Source organism: Mauremys mutica, chromosome 6 (genome assembly GCF_020497125.1).
Source record: "Mauremys mutica isolate MM-2020 ecotype Southern chromosome 6, ASM2049712v1, whole genome shotgun sequence".
NCBI classification, from domain to species: Eukaryota; Metazoa; Chordata; order Testudines; family Geoemydidae; genus Mauremys; species Mauremys mutica.
In genome coordinates, this window is record NC_059077.1 from 53,641,535 (window position 1) to 53,663,917 (window position 22,383).

A 22,383-nucleotide genomic window follows, 5' to 3' on the forward strand; every position below is an offset into this window, starting at 1 on the left:
TGTATATATTTATGGCTAGATGCTGATGTGGCAGATTTAGGTTTCACTTAGAAAACTTCACCACAAAGTGCCATTGAAGAATCAAGGATCACGGTCAGAAAACAAAAATGAGCATTTTTTACTCTGGGCTATGCTGCTTTTTGATTTTGACATCCGAGTGCCTCTTCCCCTTTATAAAGGTCCCTGGGACCCGGAGATCAGTGTTTGCCCCCTCTAAGTCACTCTCCTTCTTTGAGACAGAGCTAAACATTCATCCGCTAAAACAGGGACCCTAACCCTATGACAACTTCCCAATTAATCTCCAGTAAATGCTTCCCACCAGATAAACCAGGGACAAAAGGAAACAGACCCAAGTAATCAACACTTTTATTCAAAAACTAAACTGCGGGGAAAGCCAGATTTATCCCTGTCTGCTAGGAGAGGAATACAAAGCTAAAGAAAAACAATGCATGTGCCTAGCATTTTGTTAAACAGGTTTTGTAACACGGAAAATAAATATGGTAAATTAAATACATTTGTTAAATACAAACGACATAGGTCCCTTCAAAAAAGTCTATATGATTTTTTTTAAATATCAAGCACTAAGAAGTGGAACATTTCAAGGTCATGTCATGCTCAATCCAAGAGGATTACTGTATATTCTCTAAGAAAAATGTAATGGCCCAAACTTTATACTTCATATGTAATCTGTGAATTTACTCCACTTTATTATTGCTGAAATTTCTTTCTTTCGGAAATATTTATTGTCCCTAGAGAGGTAATCTAACTCAATAATAGGTGTTAAATAAACTTGTCTGTATCAAGCAAGCTAGATCACTGGAATTTTTATTCCAATCTATGACTCAATTTACCTCCCAACCTCCCATACGTCCCCCCGGAGACCAGCAGTTGGTCTTGTTTCAAATCAACGTGGAAAATGCTTTTGGACATTCTCCTTAAATGCTTTTGGAAACATAGGTATCAAACGAAATACAGATATTTAAAGACCTTTCGGGGATTCAGAAACAGGCACGCGACAGAAAATACAAATAAAATACAAGTATACACCTATTGCTCCAATAAGTGTTAGCACACATTTTTGTCTGGCCCCTTTGAATTATTTTACAGTAGGAATTAGAAATCTGTTCGTTTTAGTGACGTAAATCCCCGGCCGTTTGTTGCATTGATTTCACCCATCGAATTGAAAGCCAACACTAAAACCTTTCATTGTTTCATTCTCTAATAAATATTCCCCCTTTACGTTGATTTCTGTTTTCTTTTGCACCTAGACGGGCAAATTCCTAACACCTTTTCTTAACTGAGGCTAGGAGCACGATTGCATTTGTGTGCTGGCCAGCAGCCTCAAAGAGCCAGAGGAGGGGAGTGAAAACGCCAGTGATCCTGCACAGGGAGAAGAGATTTCACAGCAACTTAGCAAGCAAACAAGACAAAAGTTAAAGAGTGATGGCACTATACCTTGCCCCCGGTCACTCAGACGTGCGCTTCCCATTTTGTACATGATGAAGAGTTTTGGTAGGTGCTTTTTATATTTGGTTTGATTTGTCTATATAAGCTCTGCTCCTGTACTGTACAGAGAAACGCCCGTTGATGGACTACAGTGTTAATTAACGCAGTGCTAATTTGAGTAAGAGGAAATGGAGGTGGAACTAGGTGAAGCAAGACTGCGATGGGCCAGTGACCTCTAGTGGCGAATCAAGGACATACAGTTCGGATGAACTATCACAGGAGAATAGACAACATATTTCCTCACGGCATCTTCCCCTTCCCCTCCAACAGTTTACTTGGGGTAGAAGGGTCTGTGCGATTCTCCAGTTGGGAAAAATAAACTGTGCAAAACACCAGCGTGGAAGATGTGATTTAGCGCAAATGGCTTAATCTAGCTGCACTGTCAGTTAAAAAAAATAACAGTCAACATTTCTGACTGACTGACTTTTTCTGAGGTGGGGAAGCAGAAAGGATTTGGAACATTTGGAGGAAATGCTCAAGACATTTGCGGTCGCTGTTAACACAGCCCAGGGTCATGCTGCAGCGTCAGAAGCTACCTCCCTAAATATCACCGTAGTGGAAACAAACAAATAAAAATGTCAGTCAGCAAATAGAGATTAGCAGTCAGGACTTTATTGCAAAGAGCATACTTGAATAAACAAGTAAAATGCAGGAAAAATATTACTTGTGTAAATAACAAAAGTGACTATCAAACATACCCCCATTCCTTCTTCCCTTCCTCCCCCAAATTGAAACGATTAGGGTTATTAAAAAGCTAGAAAAATATTTGAATTGGGAATTATTTTAACCACCAGATAGTTACAAAGCATTCTAAGTGGCTTTGAGGTACCTTTAATACGAAAAGAGTTGATGGATGCAATCACTTTGTACCATATTTTAGAGCTTGAGTATACAGTGCAGTGTGTCTGCAACATGAAACACCTCGTGTGTTAAACATAACCACGTATTTAATTCTTTACTTTCGTTGAGCCCAGTAACAACCAGAATGAAACTTTGAAAATGGGATAGAATCAGTTAAAATCATTCTAAAACGGCAATTAGAACAAACTCATGGTTGAGGCTTTTTGAAGATGTCTAATGCAGCATTCTTGTTTAGTTTAGTTTAGTTTAGTTACATTTCATAGCAAATAATGTATCAGGAAATGACAGCTGGAAAAAAAGACAACTCACAATTAGTATGTTAAGGTAATCTTTACAACTACCTTTACTGTAATCAGCCCTTTTGGGGTATGACCCTTTGTGCCTTTATCCCACACCTTGCAATCTAGATCTTTGCACTTTTCTTTCCGCTGTAGATAATAGTTTTAAGATTCATAAGAAAGAAAGAAAGAAAGAAAGAAAGAAAGAAAGAAAGAAAGAAAACATAAAATACCACGTAGTGCAGTGGAAAATTAAACCCTGTGTGAAGTTAATAATAAAAGTAAGCACAGAGTAATTTATCAATATTCATTCTCTGCAAAAACCTTCAAACCAAAATCAATTTTAAAACGTGAATATAAAAGCGCCGTTCTGTTAGTAAATTATTAGCTAATCCTAATGCAGAAAAAAATGAGAGATTTCTGCCGGGGAACGAGGAGGGACTCATGTATGTACACTTACTACTAGATATGGAATTACTTAGAAGTCTTGTAATGTCTTGACTTAGAAAACTCTGCTCTGGAAAGCAGAAGAAGAGTAGAGCAGGAACTCAAATTAATCAAATAGAGAAAGAGAACATGGTACAGGGAAAACTTGCAAACCATACCAATAGGGACTGACGGTGTCAGATCGCTTCGGAGGGCGGAACACATTTCAGAAACTAAAAAGAGCAACACACTTAAAAAGTGAAACAAACGTACTGTATGAAGAAGATGGGACAAAAGTCCCAAAATTCGGTTAGCTTTGCTGCCTGGAAAAAATATTGAGACAACAGAAATAGTTGACACAAAAGTGACTACAGATTTCGAATAAAAGTAGGGAATGTATGGGGAAAATGAGAGAAACGAAGGCATTTAGTCAATTTCAGCGTACAAACACCACACACAAAGGGGTCTTACTGCAATTAACCAAGTAAAAATGTTGAGATACTGGCATAGGTTAATAAAGAAAACGATGAAGAGAGAATGAGGGGAGGGAAGGAAAAGCCATCACTAGAAACCTTAAAATCTCTCAGCTAGGAGAAAAGAAGAGCTTCCCCTTATTTTATTGATTTTTATCTTCTGTTTAACCCAGAAAGAGTTTATATCAGTCATGGCAGAAAATTGCCCTGCAGGTTCAATAGTTAAACAGAGGCAGGGTCGTTTTGGTCCAGGTTAGAGATTAAGGATTATTATTAATATACAGTGTAACGAAGAGACTGATCGAAATACCCAAGTAGTTACTGTGTGATCCAAGATACACTTTTTAAAAAGTAAGCACAGTAGCCACACCGGTTTGATACATTTTCTATGCTGTGACAGGCAAGAACTGGTTTTTGCTCTTAAATAAGGGAACCAATATCTGGCGAAAAACAAACAAAACAAAACAAACAAACAAAAACCCCACCCTTCCTTAAAACAAGGAGACAAAATATATTAACACCGCCCATATGCTGGATGTTCACCACCAATGTGGGGAAAGGTCCATATAGTTAGGTATCTTTCCCACCTTAGTGAAGTCTGGAACTACCAGAGAGAACTGGTTTTGCCCCACAGATGTAACAATTCGAGACTTGTTGGGACATGCACGCCAGCAGTGAACAGTGTGGGTTTTGAATCCTTATTTTTCTAGCTCTGTAGAGAATTTTCTTAACAGCCTTTTCTTTCCCATTTAAAGGCAAATGGCATTAGGATTGATAAGAACCGCTGGCACATGAATCTTTTACGTGCACTAAATGAGAGCAGGCGGATAGATCAGAGATTCTTTAAAACATGCAAATAGTGGGAGGTTAAAGCCTAATAATAATCTGTGATCAAGAATTAAAGATTTTAATAGTCATCGCCCACTAAATCAATCTACGGACCAAGTCCATCATCCATGTTTTATTTATTAGAGAAACACCTGTCAGGTTATTCTGGGGAAATCCACATATTTTAACCAACAGCTTCAGTATAATGACTTTAGGACTGAATTATTTGCAATTTTCTTCCTTTCCAAAATTACTTGCACTCTCTGCAGAGATTGCAGGAGCGCTAGTCAGCTGAAAGGTTTCAAGAATATTTATCTCGTGACATAAGCATCCACTTCTCTAGAACTTCATGCCATGTGTCTGGTTACTTTCCTAGCAGTGGATAATATTACTGACACACACCAAGTGTTTGAAGCCGATTTCTGAGCATTAAGATCCCCTCTCGCTTTTCCCTTCCATAAAAGATCCCGCTATTTTGGTGCCAGTACGTGAGATGAAAGAAAGGGGACATTCCGCATGAAAGAATGAAATGTATTTGAAGAGTTCATGGGCTAACACTGAAGGAATTGCTAAAGCACCACCATCACCATCAGCATTATCCCTGCCTTGATATTCATTCTCTGGAGAAAGTTCAGAGGCAAAAAGCAAATCTCTAACCTACTTTAAAGTGGGAAGTTTCCATGCGCTTGCAGCATAGTTTATATCTATGGAGTTGTATTTAGCAAAGTTCTCTCTAGTCTTCTTCAACAGTGGATCAAAGGGAATGATAGGACTGAACTGATCTGAAACTGGTTGCTCAGTTGTGATATTCCCCAGTGGAAAAACTTTAATTTCAGAGAGAAGTAGGTGTCCCATGCCATGAAATACTGCAATATCTCCTCACTTACAAGAAATTTCCATTCATTTGTGTTTTCTCATACATTCTCATGTGGTCTGGAATAGTTACATACAGGGATGGCTATTTCTAATGTCCTAATAGCTTCTATTGATTTTTTCCCTTATCATTGCTTTTAGGAAACTACATCTGAGTCCAATGGATCGTTTTGTTTGTGGAATCAAAGCCCACCTAAGAGTGAAACAAGCCACTGGATATCCTTGAATGCTGTATTTTGTATCTTGGTCACTGGTTTAGCCCATAACCCTGTAAAAATTCTCTGGGGCTATTGTATAAAATCTATACAGCTGAGCAGACTCATGTATCTTGTTTATTTAAGCAGGGGAATGATTACATTTGCTCTAGATACACTAGTTTCAGGCAAAAGCATGCAAACCACCCAGTGTATAAAGTTCCCAAATTTAAGCAAACCACAACCCCTTTTCAAAATCTTCTATCACAAGTGTATTAGACAATCATATATGCAGACAGAAGTTTCCTGGCACAGCTATGGTTCTGAGTGGATGCTGCTGCTAAAACATTGCTAAAATAATCCCATACAAGTGGTGCTCCCGCTTGTGGTGCTATGCATGTGTTGATCAGAGATCAGAATTGAGCCCTCAGTGTTGCTACATCATTGAAAAACTCAAACAAGGGGAAGATAGTGATCTTAAAGGAGGAGACTATTGTTTGTGCACAGATATTTTGGTAAATAGTATCAATCAGTAAATAATAAGAAAATATATGAAATAGATTAATGCAACATACTTAGGCTTAATTAAATAACCTATCTGTCTGTTTAACCCAGGATTTCCCGATTTCTTTTCCTTATGGATCTCATTTTATAAGAGACATTGTTTTGTGGACCAACTCCTTTCCTAAATACAATTGTTCAGATCACTCCCTCGCCCCTTCATGACTGGAGCAACTACAATTTCTTAAAGGAGGAAGTCATAGTAGGAAAGTATCAAAGGTCGTTTTCGCCATCTTTTCATGCCATTTGGCAGATGGAAAGGAGAAGGAGAGTTGAGTCTCATGACCAGCCAGCTCTCTGCAGAACACCAGTAAGTTGTTCTATGGATCAGAATAAGAGTTGTTTGTCTAATTTCCAAAGATATGGTTTCTATAGCACACGTAGTATCTTAGAACCTTCTTGTGCCCTCAGTTTATAAACAGGACTCCCCATCAAAGATAATCGGGAGTTGTATTTAAAATTCGATGGCAGGTTATAGCTCATACTGTTCACAAATTATTTATCTGGAATGGGGCTCTTTAACCACAAGAAGTTCAGAGGTGAATTGACATGCACACGAGCAGGTGCCCTCTATTTCTGCTTCCTATTAGCCTGCAAAGTTATGGGAGATCTTCCCCCACATGTCCGTCCTGCCACTGTCCCCTTGCCCTCTGTTTTTATCAAAAAAAGAAAAACTAATTCCATGTGAGATCGGAACTCAGAATATATTAATGAATGGAGATTATCTATACAACGGGGAACAGGCGCCTGTCCATTATAAGGCTCTCCTCTGGTTTCTCCCCAGATTGTAGCAATCTTTCCCCTTTTACAAAACTACATTGCCACTGAGAGTAAACTTCGAGTTTGTGGCATTAGCAGAAAACTGCGAAGCCCTCTTTAGCCCTAGCCTTATTATAAACTGCCCCTAATTCAAAGTCATCTTGTCTTAATTTTACACGGGTAAAATACACAAATCCTGATTCTGAATCCATCATTGCTTCTTACTATTATTGTTTGCAGTGTTGGAGGAGTGGGTTCCAGGGTAGTAGAGAGACAAGGTGAGGGATGTGGTATCTTTTATTGGCCCAGCTTGTATTGGTGAGAGAGACAAGCTTTCCAGCTATAAAGAGCTCTTCTTCAGGTCTGGGAAAGGTACTCATCCCTCCTGTTCTCCTTTTCCCTTCTCCTGGCACTGTTGGGTCTGGAGCTGGATGGAGGGTTTCAATTTGTTCATTTGTTTGTTTTCCAGAAACATTTAACAAACATGATTTTGTTTGTTCATTTTCATTGTTTTCAGCAGGAAATGTTGCCTTTCAATTGAAAATCTGAAAACCAATTTTTTCTGGCTTTCAGCAACTGAAAACCATTTTGTTGTCAGACATCCCTTCAGGCTTCCTCCCCAAATCCAGCCCAAGAGGATGGGTGGTTTCATCTGAACATCCCTAGGTTTTGTTTCTCTCTCTGACTCTGAAAGCAGACACTTTTCATGAACACCTTTGTTTAGTTAAAAACCCATTTTTTCCCCCAGAAGAAATAGTTTTGAAGGAGAATTTTTGACTGGCCCTATTTGCCTCTCCATCCACTCAGCTCAGAGTGGGCTTTTCTCATTCTTCCCCTTCTCCTCTTTAAGATCCCCTTTCTGCAGAATCTAAGCTTTCATTTTTTTAAAGTATGTTTCTAGCCCTCCTGTTGGCAAAGTTAATATTCCAAATGCCAAAGGGAGATACTGATGCAGTGTTGTCTTCCAGTATCTGCAGTCAGCCTGACAAAGTGACTGAGCAGTGTGAACTCCCTTCTTCCTTTTTTACTTGTCAGCACTCATTATTTCTTGCTGATCATTTTATTAGCTGGACTAGGAGAAGGGAATGAAGCACACAGAGTGAACTGGCAGTTGGGGCAGGGAAAGAAACAGAGTAGAAAGAAAAGATGAGAGACACAGAGATGGGGAATGGGAAGAGAAAGAAGGGCCATGATAATGGTGGTGCTAAAAATGAAAATATTTCCCACTGAACTAGTGGAATAGGTTCATCTGCCTCCAGATTACCCTCTTGTGGCCAAGGGTGCCTCTGCCATGCCCTGCCTCTGTTTTGCCCTTCTTCAGGGCTTCTTAAACAAATTGTACACAGTCTTTCTTATCCACTCACAGCCCTTCTTGGGGTCTGATTTAATTAACACAAAGTTCCAAACACAAACACGTTTTTTTTAGTCAGAGCCCCTTCTTGCTGAACTACTGTCCACTCCTGTTCTCTGAGCAGCTACAGAAGATGCAAAGGCTGGCCTGCCTTCTTCCAAAGGAAAAACAAACCTTTCAGCTAGGTCTTCTTACCCAGCCCCATCTCCCTTCCTCAGGGACCACTGCCAAAGACCCTCTGTCCCTGCAGCTTCACTCTGATCTTCCCTTTCCAGATCTTTTCAGAGTAGCAGCCGTGTTTGTCTGTACCCGCAAAAAGAACAGGAGTGCTTGTGGCACCTTAGAGACTAACAAATTTATTTGAGCATAAGCTTTCATGGGCTGCAGCCCACTTCATCTTATTCATAGACTGGAACATACAGCAAGAAGATATTTATATATACAGAGAACATTGTTCTAAGTCAGCCATAAAAATGTTGGCGTACTGTGGGGCTGTGTGGGTACCCATAGCAGTGCCGCTGACCTGAAGGTATATATTGTCCCCAAATGTGAAATAGTTGTGGGTGAGGACAAAGTCACAAAGTTCAGCCACCAGGTTTGCTGTGATATTATTGGTGATACTATTCCTGATGGCTTGTAGTCCATCTTTGTGTGGAATGTTGGTGTAGAAGGCTTCTACATCCATAGTGGCTAGGATGGTGTTTTCTGGAAGATCACCAATGGATTGTAGTTTCCTCAGGAAGTCAGTGGTGTCTCGAAGATAGCTGGTAGTGCTGGTAGCGTAGGGCCTGAGGAGGGAGTCCACATAGCCAGACAAACCTGCTGTTAGGGTGCCAATGCTTGAGACAATGGGGCATCCAGGATTTCCAGATTTATGGATCTTGGGTAGCAAATGGAATACCCCTGGTCAGGGTTCTAGGCATGTGTCTCCACATTCTACAGGCCATTATCCTCTGATCCCACTGATGATTACCAAAAGAAACTACAGCATCTGCTCAAGAAACTCCCTGAAAAAGCACAGGAACAGATCTGTACAGACACATTCTATTTGCCAACATTTTTATGGCTGACTTAGAACAATGCTTCCTTATCTTTCGTCCCCTAATGCCCCTACTCTACTTGCACTACATTGATGACATCTTCATCATCTGGACCCATGGAAAAGAAGCCCTCAAAGAATTCCACCATGATTTTAACAATTTCCATCCCACCATCAACCTCAGCCTAGACCAATCCACAAAAGTAGTCCATTTCCTAGACATTACTATGCTAATAAGTGATGGTCACATAAACACCACCCTATATTGAAAACCTACTGACCGCTATGGAATCATAGATTATTAGAGTTGGAAGGGACCTCAGAAGGTCATCTAGTCCAACCCCCTGCTCAAAGCAGGACCAATCCCCAGCTCCCTAAATGGCCCCCTCAAGGATTGAGCTCATATACTTACCTACATGCCTCCAGCTTCCATCCAGGACAAACTACACGATCCATTGTCTACAGCCTAGTTCTAAGATACAACCACATTTGCTCCAATCCCTCAGACAGAGACAAACACCTACAAGATCTCTATCAAGCATTCTTAAAACTACAATACCCACCTGCTGAAGTGAAAAAACAGATTGACAGATCCGGAAGAGTACCCAGAAGTGACCTACTACAGGACAGGCCCAACAAAGAAAATAACAGAATGCCACTAGCCATCATCTTCAGCCCCCAACTAAAACCTCTCCAGCGCATCATCAAAGTTCTACAACCTATCTTGAAAGATGATCTCACAGATCTTGGGAGACAGACCAGTCCTCGCTTACAGACAGCCCCCCAACCTGAAGCAAATACTCACCAGCAATTGCACACCATACACTAAGCCAGGAACCTATCCTTGCAACAAAGCCCGATGCCAACTCTGTCCACATATCTATTCAAGTGACACCATCATAGGACCTAATCACATCAGACACGCCATCAGGGGCTCGTTCACCTGCACATCTACCAACATGATATATGCCATCATGTGCCAGCAATGCCCCTCTGCCATATACATTGGTCAAACCGGACAGTCTCTATGCAAAAGAATAAATGGACACAAATCTGACATCAGGAATCATAACATTCAAAAACCAGTGGGACAACACTTCAACCTCTCTAACCACTCAGTGACAGACTTGAAGGTGGCAATTTATAACAAAAAACTTCAAAAACAGACTCCAAAGAGAGACTGCTGAACTTGAATTAATATGCAAATTAGATAAAATGAACTTAGGTTTGAACATAGACTGGGAATGGTTGGGCTATTACACTAATTGAATCTATTTCCCCATGTTAAGTATCCTCACACCTTCTATGGGTCATCTCGATTATCACTTCAAAAGTTTTTTTTCTCCTGATGTTGATAGCTCATCTCAATTGATTGGCCTCTTACAGCTGGTATGGCTACTTCCACCTTTTCATGTTCTCTATATGTATAAATATCTTCTTGCAGTATGTTCCAGTCTATGCATCCGATGAAGTGGGCTGTAGCCCACGAAAGCTTATGCTCAAATAAATTTGTTAGTTTATAAGGTGCCACAAGTACTCCTGTTCCTTTCTAGATCTGTCCTCACTGAGCCACTCTCTCATCCTTCAGAGCCCAGGAGCAACTCTATACACGACCCCCACCTCCCCTTTAATTGGCTTAACTGAGAGCACCTGCTCTGGCACAGGGAATCTGGACCTCCTTTAATCATAGGGGCCAGCCACCCTGCGACAGTGATACTGAACGCCACTTAACAAATAATCATATCTAAATAAATGTATATTTATGGCCATGTTCTGTTCTTGATTGAAGAGGAAATATCCCAGCAGTGAGAGATTCACTGTGAATCCAGGGGAGTACATAGACTTAAAACTATACCCTGGTCCATGGATCATAAATGGAACTTGGCTTTCTGCAGAGAATGAGTTTGACACTTCTGAACCTACAGTTTCTGGCCTATAATTACCTTTTCCTGTGGATTTAGGTGCAATAGTCATTCTTGTTCACTGTATTATATTTGAATAGTTATATATTCTAATGGGTTTAGGGAACGGACTTAATGGGCCAGATCCTCAACACAGATCCATTGAACTAGGCTGAATGACACCAGCTGGGAATCTGGCCCTCTGTATGATTTTGCCAATCAGATAACAGAATATCCATGAAACTACATGAAAAATCTCTAACATACATAAACTGTATGTTTATGAAAAGCTAGTTTCTCACTGGCTGGAGCTTTACTTTATAAATTCCTATCAGTAATTTAGGTTCAGGCACATAGTAATTTGACTGACTGGAACAACATATAAGTATTTCTGCTGTGTTAACAACAGTGGTAGGGTGGGGTGTACAGTAAATGCAGAACTTTTACATATTTGTATGTTATAAAATGTGGCAGTTGCTCACTAGTAGATGGCTGCATGGCTAGATTTGAAGATCTTGACGTTTTTCAGGGGCTTACAGTTTGTCCATGTTACCTCAAGGGGAATAAGGCAACGCTTCAAAAGAAAACCTTAGAAATGGTAGGGGAGAAATAGGAAAGGAAAGCCCCTTTTCTCAGAAGATACAAACTCGACTTCCTCCTGTATCTATCACCAGTGGATTTAGCCTCCCTCCTTGTGTGGTGTAAATAAAATAAAGAGGAGACAAGGTGATTTGGCACAAACAAAGGTAAGTGTATTCAGGATAAAGGTACAGAAATCTGGGAAGAATAGGGGAAATGCAAACTTAATTAATACAATGAAACAGTAACTGGCTTTGGGAGCTTAAAGCTCAGGCCCATAAACCCTCCCTTGGAAACTGGAAAACAACAAATGATGCCCCAACACAGAAACCTTTTCCTACTGTTCAGGTGCAGTGGATACCACGTATAGGTGTGATGCCCAGGACCTTCCACTCTCTGTCTGATTTAGAGCCTTTGAGGAGGAGCACTGGGGAGTCCAGATGACTGTTGGATTTCGTCGCTGGCAAGGAGGCCCTATGGGATGATGGACACCAGGAATGCAGGATGGCAGGAATGGTGGTGACAGGGCTCCTTTTCCTCAATCTCACTGCGGGACCAATAGTATTCTTCACTCTTCAGCTCTGGAGCACTGTGAAGACCCGACCGTGTACGTACTGTCGCTGGGGTGGACAGCCCCAGGAACAAGTCCTTATATCACTTTTGTGGCGGGAAAAGTTCTGAGGAGATGGAATGCTGAGGGCTGGTTTTGGCGGGAAAAACTGGTTTTGACTGGTTTGAGCCTGTGTCTTAATGGTAAACAAGTCCATTCTCAGAGATGGAGTCCAAGGGTCAATAGCTCATATATTCCATATTGGATCTTATTTTAAAGCCAGTGATTTACTTAACATTACTTCATAAAACACTTTATTAAACAACTAATTGAACATATTAAACAGTTTATACTTCTTACACCTAACATCCAAAAACATCCAGTAGGTGAAAATTAGAGATTCACACTCTCAGCGTAGGAGCTACCGCAACACATATATTTTACAAAGAAACCCAATCAGACATAAGATAAAAAAGTAAAGATTAATGTTTTCATTTTTTTCATTCCTTTCATTAAAACTTGACATTTTAGATTCTTATTTTCCCAGTCACTGATCAATAATGTGAGCTAAATTTTTATTTAAAAATCTTTTTTATATGAAACTCTGTGATGGGATCCATGGTGTGCAACCTGGGACTGTGGGACCACTGTGCCCCCTTAACTCTGCAGCCTGGGCTGTCGCTCAAAATGCTTTGCTAGTGACAAGCAGCAAACCCCTCCAGGTCCTGTTACCACTCAGTTCAACCGCATGTGGAGTCCCATACCCAGCTAGATTGTATGTGTAGACGTGCTCTTCATTGCTCTATGGCACAAATTCACAGGAAACCACTCTTTCAAACACCAGTGCCCTTTTATTTCCTTGTATTTTCCCACCACCACGTATATACAACTTTATACAGTTCGCTATCAGGCACGTAGCCCCTTGGGGAACAGCTTGCTCTTACAGCTAACTGGGAGCAACCGGCCCTCACTCCTCACATTCTTGTTCCTCCCCTCCTACTTCCTTCCTGCTAGCTTTATAGGCCTTCCCCTATCAAGCTCACAGGTGTCTCTCCTTTAGGGCTTTAATCAGCCACCACCTGTCAGCTCTAATCTCTTCCCCTTACTGGGAGCTGAGCAAGTAGGCTCTGAGCTAACAGTGGCTGAGTCAGTGCCTTTTGGCCAGCACCCTATTACAGTATGAATGCTCTCAGAGTCACTCATGAATCTCAGAGAAAGGCAACAGCCAAATCCTCTCCAGTTCCCAGCCTTGTACCTCAGGCATATACCATCCTGCACTGTTCAAGACCCTTTCTTGAGCAATGCAAGTTTATTAATTGGTTCACTACTTCATCAATGGAAAGTGGATATACACCAGCCTTTGTAAACCTGAACAGATTTATTAAACGTTTCAGGCAAACTCACTGGTAAAGATAAACGGTAAAACAGATTTATTGACTATAAAAGATAGATTTTAAATGATTATAAGTGACAGGAAAAAAGTCAGAGTGGTTACCAAAATACAGTACAATAAGCACACAGTCTAAACTCTCAACCCTATTAGAGTGGACAACTAGATTAAGCAGTTTTTCTCACCCCACTGGATATTGCAGTCCATAGTACACAGGTTTCACTCTTGAAACCTGGGCCAGTCTCCTCCTCCTCCATCCATGCTGCCTGGCCCTCATCACCCGGGGCTCCGGTTGTGATTTAAAAGTGCCCAGGGTTCTGGCACGGTGGAAGCGGTGGCTGGGTGCCCCTGGACTTTTTAAATCACCGGCCCCAGGGCAGCTGCCATTTTTGCCCTCACCAATCAGCGGCCCAGAGGGGCAAAAGGGGCTAGGATGTTAAAGTTCTGATATGACAAAGGGCCAATGACAGGGGAGGAAAAAGGGGCAGTGATGTTAAAGCGCTGCCCCGGCAGCCCCACCCGGGCGATGGTTACCTCTTCCCTTGTCATAGTCTCTGAAGAGCTAGTATCTAGGCACTTCCCAAACCCACAGCATATTTTAGTGAAAACCATACTCCGCAATTCTGATAATTTTATATGTATTAATGAAACACATATTTATATTTTACCAGGGGAGGCTCTATGTATTTTGCTGCCCAAGCATGGCAGGCAGGCTGCTTTCAGCGGCACGCCTGTGGGAGGTCCGCTGGTCCCGCACCTTCAGTGTCCCCGCCACCGAATTGCTACCAAAACCACAGGACCGGCGGACCTCCCGCGGCTTGCCACCCCAGGCATGCGCTTGGTGCGCTGGTGCCTAAAGCTGCCCCTGTATGGAACAATGGGTTTCAGCAGATCATAACCTTTCCCCTAATACCTCACATGGCATGCTTTATATGCAATATCACAATTATATGTAAATGAGGAATATGGGGCTTACAGGACACTCCCCCCGAGATAGTGTCAGAAACTCCGCTATCACTGTGTACCAGTGCAGTACTGTAACTTTCATATGCACAATTTGTCAACATCATAACAGCTTCACATTCTGACCTGGAGCTGATGTAGTAGAGTCAGTGCTCCTTCTGAGTGCTGTGTGACCTACTGGTTTATGGCTTGATTCTATCTCATTAAGGTCAATGACAAGACTTCCATTGATTTCACCAGGAGCAAGCTGGGCCTTTTGCTCTTCCTGCACACCCCTTATATATAGAAAATATAAAATAGGTCATAATGATTTTGAAGGAGTTGTTACATAAACATTGTAAACATTTACTACATTTTAAAATTATGTAAACATACATATAGAAATTGGTGTGATTTACTTATTTTACAAAGTAGGGAGTTTGAAATGATAGCAGGATTTACTCTTCAAGAGCAATATCCAATATGGGAGTGGAACTCTTCCAATGGACTGATTGGCAACAAGTATTATAAGTATTCCAAATATTATAAAATATTCATTGATTTTTTTTCTGCTGGCATTTATTGCAGTGGAACACATTGGTGTTGGTAATAAAGGTGTGACACACAGGAGTGCTAGTAAGAAACTGAATTCTATTTCCTGGTCGCTGGCACCTGACATGGATCAGGGTTACAAACATTTATTACCACTGCTACAATATACAATGACCCCAGTGGCTGCTGATACTGTTACATTGGACTGGACAAAGATTTTGCGGTCAAGGTGATCTGGCTATAGAACAAACTTTCAGAGGAGAATCCAGAATCTGACTGTCTTTAGGAAGTGCTGCAAAACCTCTCTCTTCAAAAAGGCCTTTGCACCATAAGACTGACACCACTTCAATTCAAAGACCCCAATCAACCCAAAAATCAACCAGAAAAGATTCTGAAACAAATAAACATTAAAAAAAATCAACAAAGCTGAATACAAAACAAAACAAAACTGACTTCATGCAGATTTTTTACCACCAAAAGGGGAGAACACCAGAGACTCCACTAGGGATTTCACTATTACTATTGGTTTTACATGGAAGATGCTCACATACTACAGTGATGGATGGCAGTATAACACCCTAAGTTAGATAGATAAAACTGAAGCAATTATATAGGGTGGTTTTGCTATTTATTTGTTTTAAACAAAGAAGTACTTATTTAGACAGACACCAGTCCCTAAATTCAAACATGTTTTCTTTTCTTCCAAATATATTGTCCCTGTAGATTGCCCTACATTTTGAAAAGTGAATTTAGTGTTAATGAACAGTATTAGTTAAGCAGTCTTGGAGAACAAGAAGTCCTTAATTTATCTTCTGAACAAGTATAGCATTGGCAGTGGGACTGCAAGCTTTCACCACCACAGGTGGAATACATCCCTGAGCTGGAGGGACTGTCTCTAAGGATGGAATGGGCTGGAATCTGTGCTCATGATTGACCTTTGCATTTGCTGCAACTGAGACCAGCCCTGTCAATTAGTACCAGCTATGATGGAGAGGTATTGATCTAGGTGTAGGGCTTGAACTGTTCAGCAGCAAAAAATGAAATGGCCATTCTGAGATGGGTGTGACATACATTTTTCCTGGTCTGTAAGAATTACTGACCATTTTGCACAATCATTTCTATAGCTGTCATATTATATCTTGATTTGTTTGTAAATTTCTTTGATAAACCACCAAAAGATGGAAGTCTTGTTGATTGGCTCCCATCCCCTTTTGACATACTTTTGAGCATTTCTGTATTTCTCAGATAGTACTTGGTGGTTGGGCTCTCAGATTAAGACTGCTGACATCCACATATAAAATATTCTTTCTATCAGCATATTGTATTTGTGGTAAAGGCAGCTTTTTACCGCTTCCCACCATATTGTATCCAGTTTTAGAAAAAACATAAATTGTCCAAACATTGATTCTCACATTTGCCACTCGCACTGTTAGGTTATCATAGCACATTATATTTGGCATTCTATAACAGCTTTCGCTGCTAGTTGCTCACAGCTTGTCTCAAAGGCAGAGGTGATGCAGACTTTGTTCTCCAAATAAACAGCTGAACACTTGCACTCTTTTCACTGCCCCTTTATCCTCTTGTATTAAATATCATGCTTCTTGAGTGTGCCATCTACTGCTGTTGGCTCATCTTCCTCTCACCCAGCTCCCATCTGGACTCCACTAATTAAGTTTACATCTGCCCTGCTCCACTCTACTGAAATGGTCTTCACCAAAGTAACTGTCAGCTTTCTCCTCACCAAGTTTATGACCTCTACTTTTGGCTCCTTTTTCTGTCACTGATACTACAGATGTCCTTCTTCTCATAGGCATAGTTTGACTTCTATATTTGGGAGGGGGCAGCCCCAGTCAGCCACTGGGGCCGCACATGGTGGGGCAAATTCCACACCCACCCAGGGCTTGCAGGTTGGGGGGGAAACACTCCCTGTCCCCTCAGACTACACCTGTGCTCCTCCCCAAAATCCCCTTCTGCCTGAGCTTCAGGGACTCCGCCTTCTCCTGATTATTCTAGCTCAATGATCATTTCTTCAATATTGCCTTCAATGGATCCTTGTTTTCCCTTTCCTTTTCTGTAGGTGTTCTCTAAGTGTGTGGCCATGGTTCTTTCTCCCCCCGTACCTCCTCCGCCTCTAAATTTACCTCTTAGGTGAGTTAATCTGCTCCCAGCCTTTCAATTACCAATTATCGCTTTTGCTGAGGTGTGTTTTTCTCATGTCCATCTCTTTTCTTTCCTCCACTTTCCAGAGCCCTCTTCAAAGTAGCAGATAATCTAGGAAGTTGTAGTGGGGGTGAGGGAGTACTAGTGATGGAAACAGTAACCAACTAAGTAACATTATGCAAATTAGCACTAAGACATGTCAGCATCTTTATGAAAGACCATGAACTGCATGATGTCTAATGATTTACACAAGCAACCATCGTTGAAAGCCTAGCTGTCTTCCAAAGTGATCTATTCTATTTTTTATCCATTTTTAGTGTCTTGAGTCAGTTATTCAGGTAAGCAAGAGTGGAAAAACAATGTTCCTCATTAGCTGAAGACCTAGAAAAAGCAGCACATTTTCTTAGCAATGTGTGGATACTGTGAAAAAAACTTTGGGTGACATGGAGTCAGAGTTGTAGCAATAGCACTAGATATGGCATCCTTTCCTTGCCAGTGTCTCTTCCTGATGGTATCGAGTAAAGATGATCAGATCTTCGCTTCCAATCCTGGGTCCAGAGACACATGGAGTAGTTTTATTGTTTGGTAATCGGGGTCCGTTCAAACAAAATGTTTTAGCAAAGCTCAAATGCAAGATCTAATATTTAGAAGCAAAGAATGAAGATCATACCTTACAGAATGAGAGACAATATCCCAGAAAGTAGTGACTCTGAAAAGGATTTAGGGGTGATTGCAGACAGGCAACTCAACATGAGCTCCCAGTGCAGTGCTGTGACAAAAAGGGTTAATGCTATCATTGGATGTATAAACAGGGGAGTAGTGATAGGGACAGGTGAGACTGATACTGGAATACTACATCCTACTCAGGTGTTCACATTTTTAAAAGGATGATGGGAAGACATGTTGTACAGGGAAGAGCCACAACATGATTTGAAGGCTGGAAAAAAATGTCTTACATTGAGAGACTTAAGGAGCTCAAATCTGTTTAGCTTATCAAAAAGATCAAAAGGTGACTTGATTATGTTGTATAAATACTTTCACAGGGAGAAATACCAGGTAGTAAAGGGTTCTTTAATTTAGTGAAGGATGGCATAACAAGAATCAATGGCTGGAAGTTAAAGTCAGACAAATTCAAATGAGAAAGAAGGCACACATTTTTAATAGTGAGGATAATTAACCATTGGGACAAATTACCAATGGAAGAGGTGGATTTTCTGTCTTCCAATGTCTTCCCTTCACTGAACCACACACCTTCTGAAGACCATATCCTAGTTGTGGTCAGCTCTAAGTGGAGTCAATACTTATCTGGGATAGCCTCATGATTGCCCTGGTGGCAATGAAGTCTAGATAAAATTCAAAGGATATATCACCCGTGTGAACACTGAAGTTACCAAAACATGCCAAGTTAGCCTCCAGTTGTCCAACCAACTCCCCGCAAAGACTCCCTGGGTTACTTCCTACCCGCTTTCCGCATTTTGTGGCTTCCTAGATCCCTCGGTTCCTTCTCTCTTGGTAGCATCCAGAGCCTGGGGATTGAGAGCTGGCTGGCCTCCACGTTGTGAAGTACCCACGGCCCTTCAGCAGGAGCTGGCGGAACACCTTCTTCCCCTACGGCAGTCAGTCCAGACTGAGCCAGGCTACTCCCTCTTATACTGGTGTTGCACTTCGAGCATGCCCAGTAGAGCCATGGGGGCATGGCTTCCTCAGCCCGCAGTCCCAGTGTGGGGCGTGCACGCCTCTTCACACACATACCCTTTAAGGGAGTGTCCAGTGGTGGCCCCTATTCTGCATTTTCTCCTCCTACTCAGGAAAAGAAGTCTGTATTTGCGTAGACCTTACCGAGTCGGTGGGTGACTTGAAAGTCATATAGCTGGAGTGAAAGGTACCACCTCATGACTCTGGCACTGGTGTCCTTCATACTGTTAAGCCATCAAAGCAGTGCATGGTGACCAACTTGAAGGGGTTCCCCAGCAACTAGTACCTTAGGGCATTGATCACTCACGTAACTACCAGGGCCTCCTTCTCTATCGCTGAATACCTCTTCTCTCAGGGGAACAACTTCCTACTCAAATAGAGGACTGGATGCTCCTTTCCCTTGTCCTCCTGGGTCAACACCGCTCTCAGTCCTACTTCTGACCTGTCAGTCTGTAACATGAAAGGCCTGTTGAAGCCTGCGTGAAATAGGACTGGCTCTCTAATTAGTCGGTCCTTCAGTTCCTGGAAGGCCTTCTTGCACTCGGCTGACCACTATACCATGTGGGGCTGTGAGTGCTTCATTAGGTGCGACAAGGGTGTGACGAGCTTAGCAGAGCTTGGCACAAAGCGGCGGTAGTATCCTGCCAGGTCCAGGAATTGGTGTACCTACCTTTTTGTTGTAGGTGTCGGGCAGTCCCATAAGGCTTGTACCTTATCCACCAGGGGATGTAAAGTCTCTCAGCCCACCGTATACCTCTTGCTGCCCAAGGTGGCACTTGGCTGGGTTGACAGTGAGTCTGGCTTCTCCTAGGGCTCGCAAGACCGCTGCAAGGTGCTGAAGATGTCCTTCCCATGTGGGGCTGTACACCACTATGTGATCTATATAGGTTGCTTTGTACGGGTGGTGGGGTTGTAACAGTCTGTCCATAAGTTGTTGGAATGTGACCGCGGCCCCATGCAGGCCAAACAGCCTGGTGACAAAGTGGCACAGCCCAAATGGGGTAGAGAAGGGCATCTTCTCATGGGCTGTGGGCATCAGGGGTATTTGCCAGTACCCCTTCATGAGGTCTAACGTTGAGATAAATGCCACGTTACCCAGCCATTCCAGTAGTTCATCCACTCTGGGTATCGAGTATGCATTGAACCGGGATATTGCATTGACCTTCCAGAAGTCTATGCAGAATCGTACGGTCCCATTGGATTTTGGGACTAGTACGATAGGGCTCTGCCATTTGCTTCATGATTCCTCCATGACTCTCATGTCTAGCATCATCTAGAGCTCCTTCTGAACCAACCCTCACTTCATCTTCGGCAACAGCTGATGGTTATCATGGACTGTCCGGCCAGGGAGGATGGCAATGTGGTGACTCACCAGCTCAGTCCACCCCAGGTGAGGCAACAGTATGGTAGCAAAGGCCCTGACTAGCTGCCACAACTCCTCCCATTTCCCTATGTCCAGTCCTACTCCAATCATGACGGGTGTGGGGACCATGAGCTTGCTGGCTAGTGGGCCAAATTCTGGTTCCAGGTGATCAGTAAGCCCTTCTGGGTCTTCCACTCCTTTAGGAGGTTTACGTGATAAGCCCGGATTTCTTTCTGTCTGCCTGGCAGCCGCACCTCATAGTCTACGGGCCCCACCTGCCTAATCATCTCAAATAGCTTTTGCCATTTAGCCAGCAGTTTGGACTCTGCAGAGAGTAGTAGTAACAGGACACTATCTCCCAGTTCAAAAGTGTGCAGTTGCATCCCTTGATTGTAGTGATACGCCCGGGTCCGCTGTGCCCATAGGCGGTTTTCTCTTGCAAATGCCCCGAGCTTCTGGAGCTGCTCCTGGAGTTGCAGTATGTAGGGGACTGAGCCCAAGGCTGTAACTCCTGCTTCTCCCAGGTCTCCTTCAGGAGGTCAAGTATTCCCCGGGGTTGTGCCCGTACAGCAGTTTGAAGGGTGAGAAGCCCGTAGAGGCCTGGGGAACCTCCCACATCATGAACAGCAGGGCTGGCAACAGTTTGTCCCAGTGGCACGGGGACATCAGTTTAGATGAGACATTGGTCTCCTGATCAGTTAGTATCTCCCTGGGTATTCCCACCCGGGAGAAGATTTTCAGGAACTTGGCTGCTATAATTGGTGCTGTGGTGTTCTGTAGCGGGACCGCCTCTGGGTATCTGGTCGCATAATCCACCACCACTAATATGTATTGGCAGCCAGATCCACTTTTTTCCAGGGACCCCACCAGGTTCAGGACAATTCTCTCAAATGGCACCCCAACTACGGGCAGGGTGACCAATGGCACCTTTGGTATTCCCTTTGGACCAGCCCGTTGACACTGGACAGGCCACACAGAAGTCCTGCACTTCACAGTGAACGTCGGGCCAGAAGAACCTTTGGGCCACTCACTGTAGGGTCTTCTCCCTCCCCAAGTGCCCAGCCCAGGGCACTGACTGCACCAGTCATAACAGGCAGGGCTGGCTTTAGGATGTGCGGGGCCCAATTCGAAAGAGCTGCTGCCGAAAATAGCGGCGGCAATTCGGTGGCAGCTCAATCGGTTGCCACTGTTTCCGGTGGCACTTCAATGGAGGGTCCTTCCTCGGCAGCAGTTGTCTTCCGGGGCCTTACCTTGCAGGGCCCCTCTTCCAGATGCTGTGGGGCCTGATTCACAGGAATCGGGGGAATCGGCCTAAAGCCGGCCCTGATAACAGGCCCCTCCAGTACTTATGCAGAACTAGTAGTTGCCGTAATTCTTCCTAGGTCTGGGGCTCCCGGACCACTCGGTATAGACGGTCTTCACTGACCTTTGCATCTCGCACCTCCGTCCCTGCGGAGTCTGTTTCTCGGTGCCCCATCCACGGCAGGGCTTGTCACCTGTTCCCGGGCCCTACTCAGTGTTTGATCCTCCCATTGTTCCCTCATAAAATCCCCTCCCATGTCTAGCCATTTGGGGTCGTTCCCTCCTGTTGGCCCTGCCTCGGGGGTGGGTTGTGGGGAGGTACTGGTTGTTGGAGCAGAGTCTCCTTCCGGGTGCCCTGACCTCCTTTGGGCCACACGCCCCCTCTTCATTGGATGTGCCCTGTGACTCCAGTCCCAGACAATCCAGCTGAACCCTCCTCAATTTTGCCCCAAGATCACCGGGTAGGCTAACCTCTGGGCCAAACCAACCTGACACACCTCCTCTTGGTGTCCATCTGGCAACCATTCCCAAGCAGCAGTTTACGATCGTATATCCCCATGGACACATTGCATGAGGATGGGATCCCCTGCAGGATTGGGGAAGTCTACCAGATCAGCTCACACCAGCGTCTGACTACATCCCGAGTCAACTAGGGCAGTCGCTGGGGTGCCCTCCACTCACAGGGTGATCAGGAGTTTGGCAGGGCCCCTCCAGCAGGCCCAGGATCCCATGACTAATGCTTGGCCATAATTGCAATCCATAAAAGGACAATCATGATGAAAATGCCCTTCCTGGCCACA

The 22,383-nt window shown here is 43.2% G+C and overlaps 1 long non-coding RNA gene across 1 annotated transcript; it reads left to right on the plus strand.

Moving 5' to 3' along the window:
* The first annotated feature begins 1,088 nt into the window (after positions 1 to 1,088).
* On the plus strand, positions 1,089 to 13,602 carry LOC123372355. Its single transcript, XR_006580234.1, has 3 exons — positions 1,089 to 1,512; positions 5,387 to 6,310; positions 11,978 to 13,602. It is a non-coding gene; the product is annotated as an uncharacterized LOC123372355 (long non-coding RNA).
* Positions 13,603 to 22,383: the final 8,781 nt, after the last annotated feature.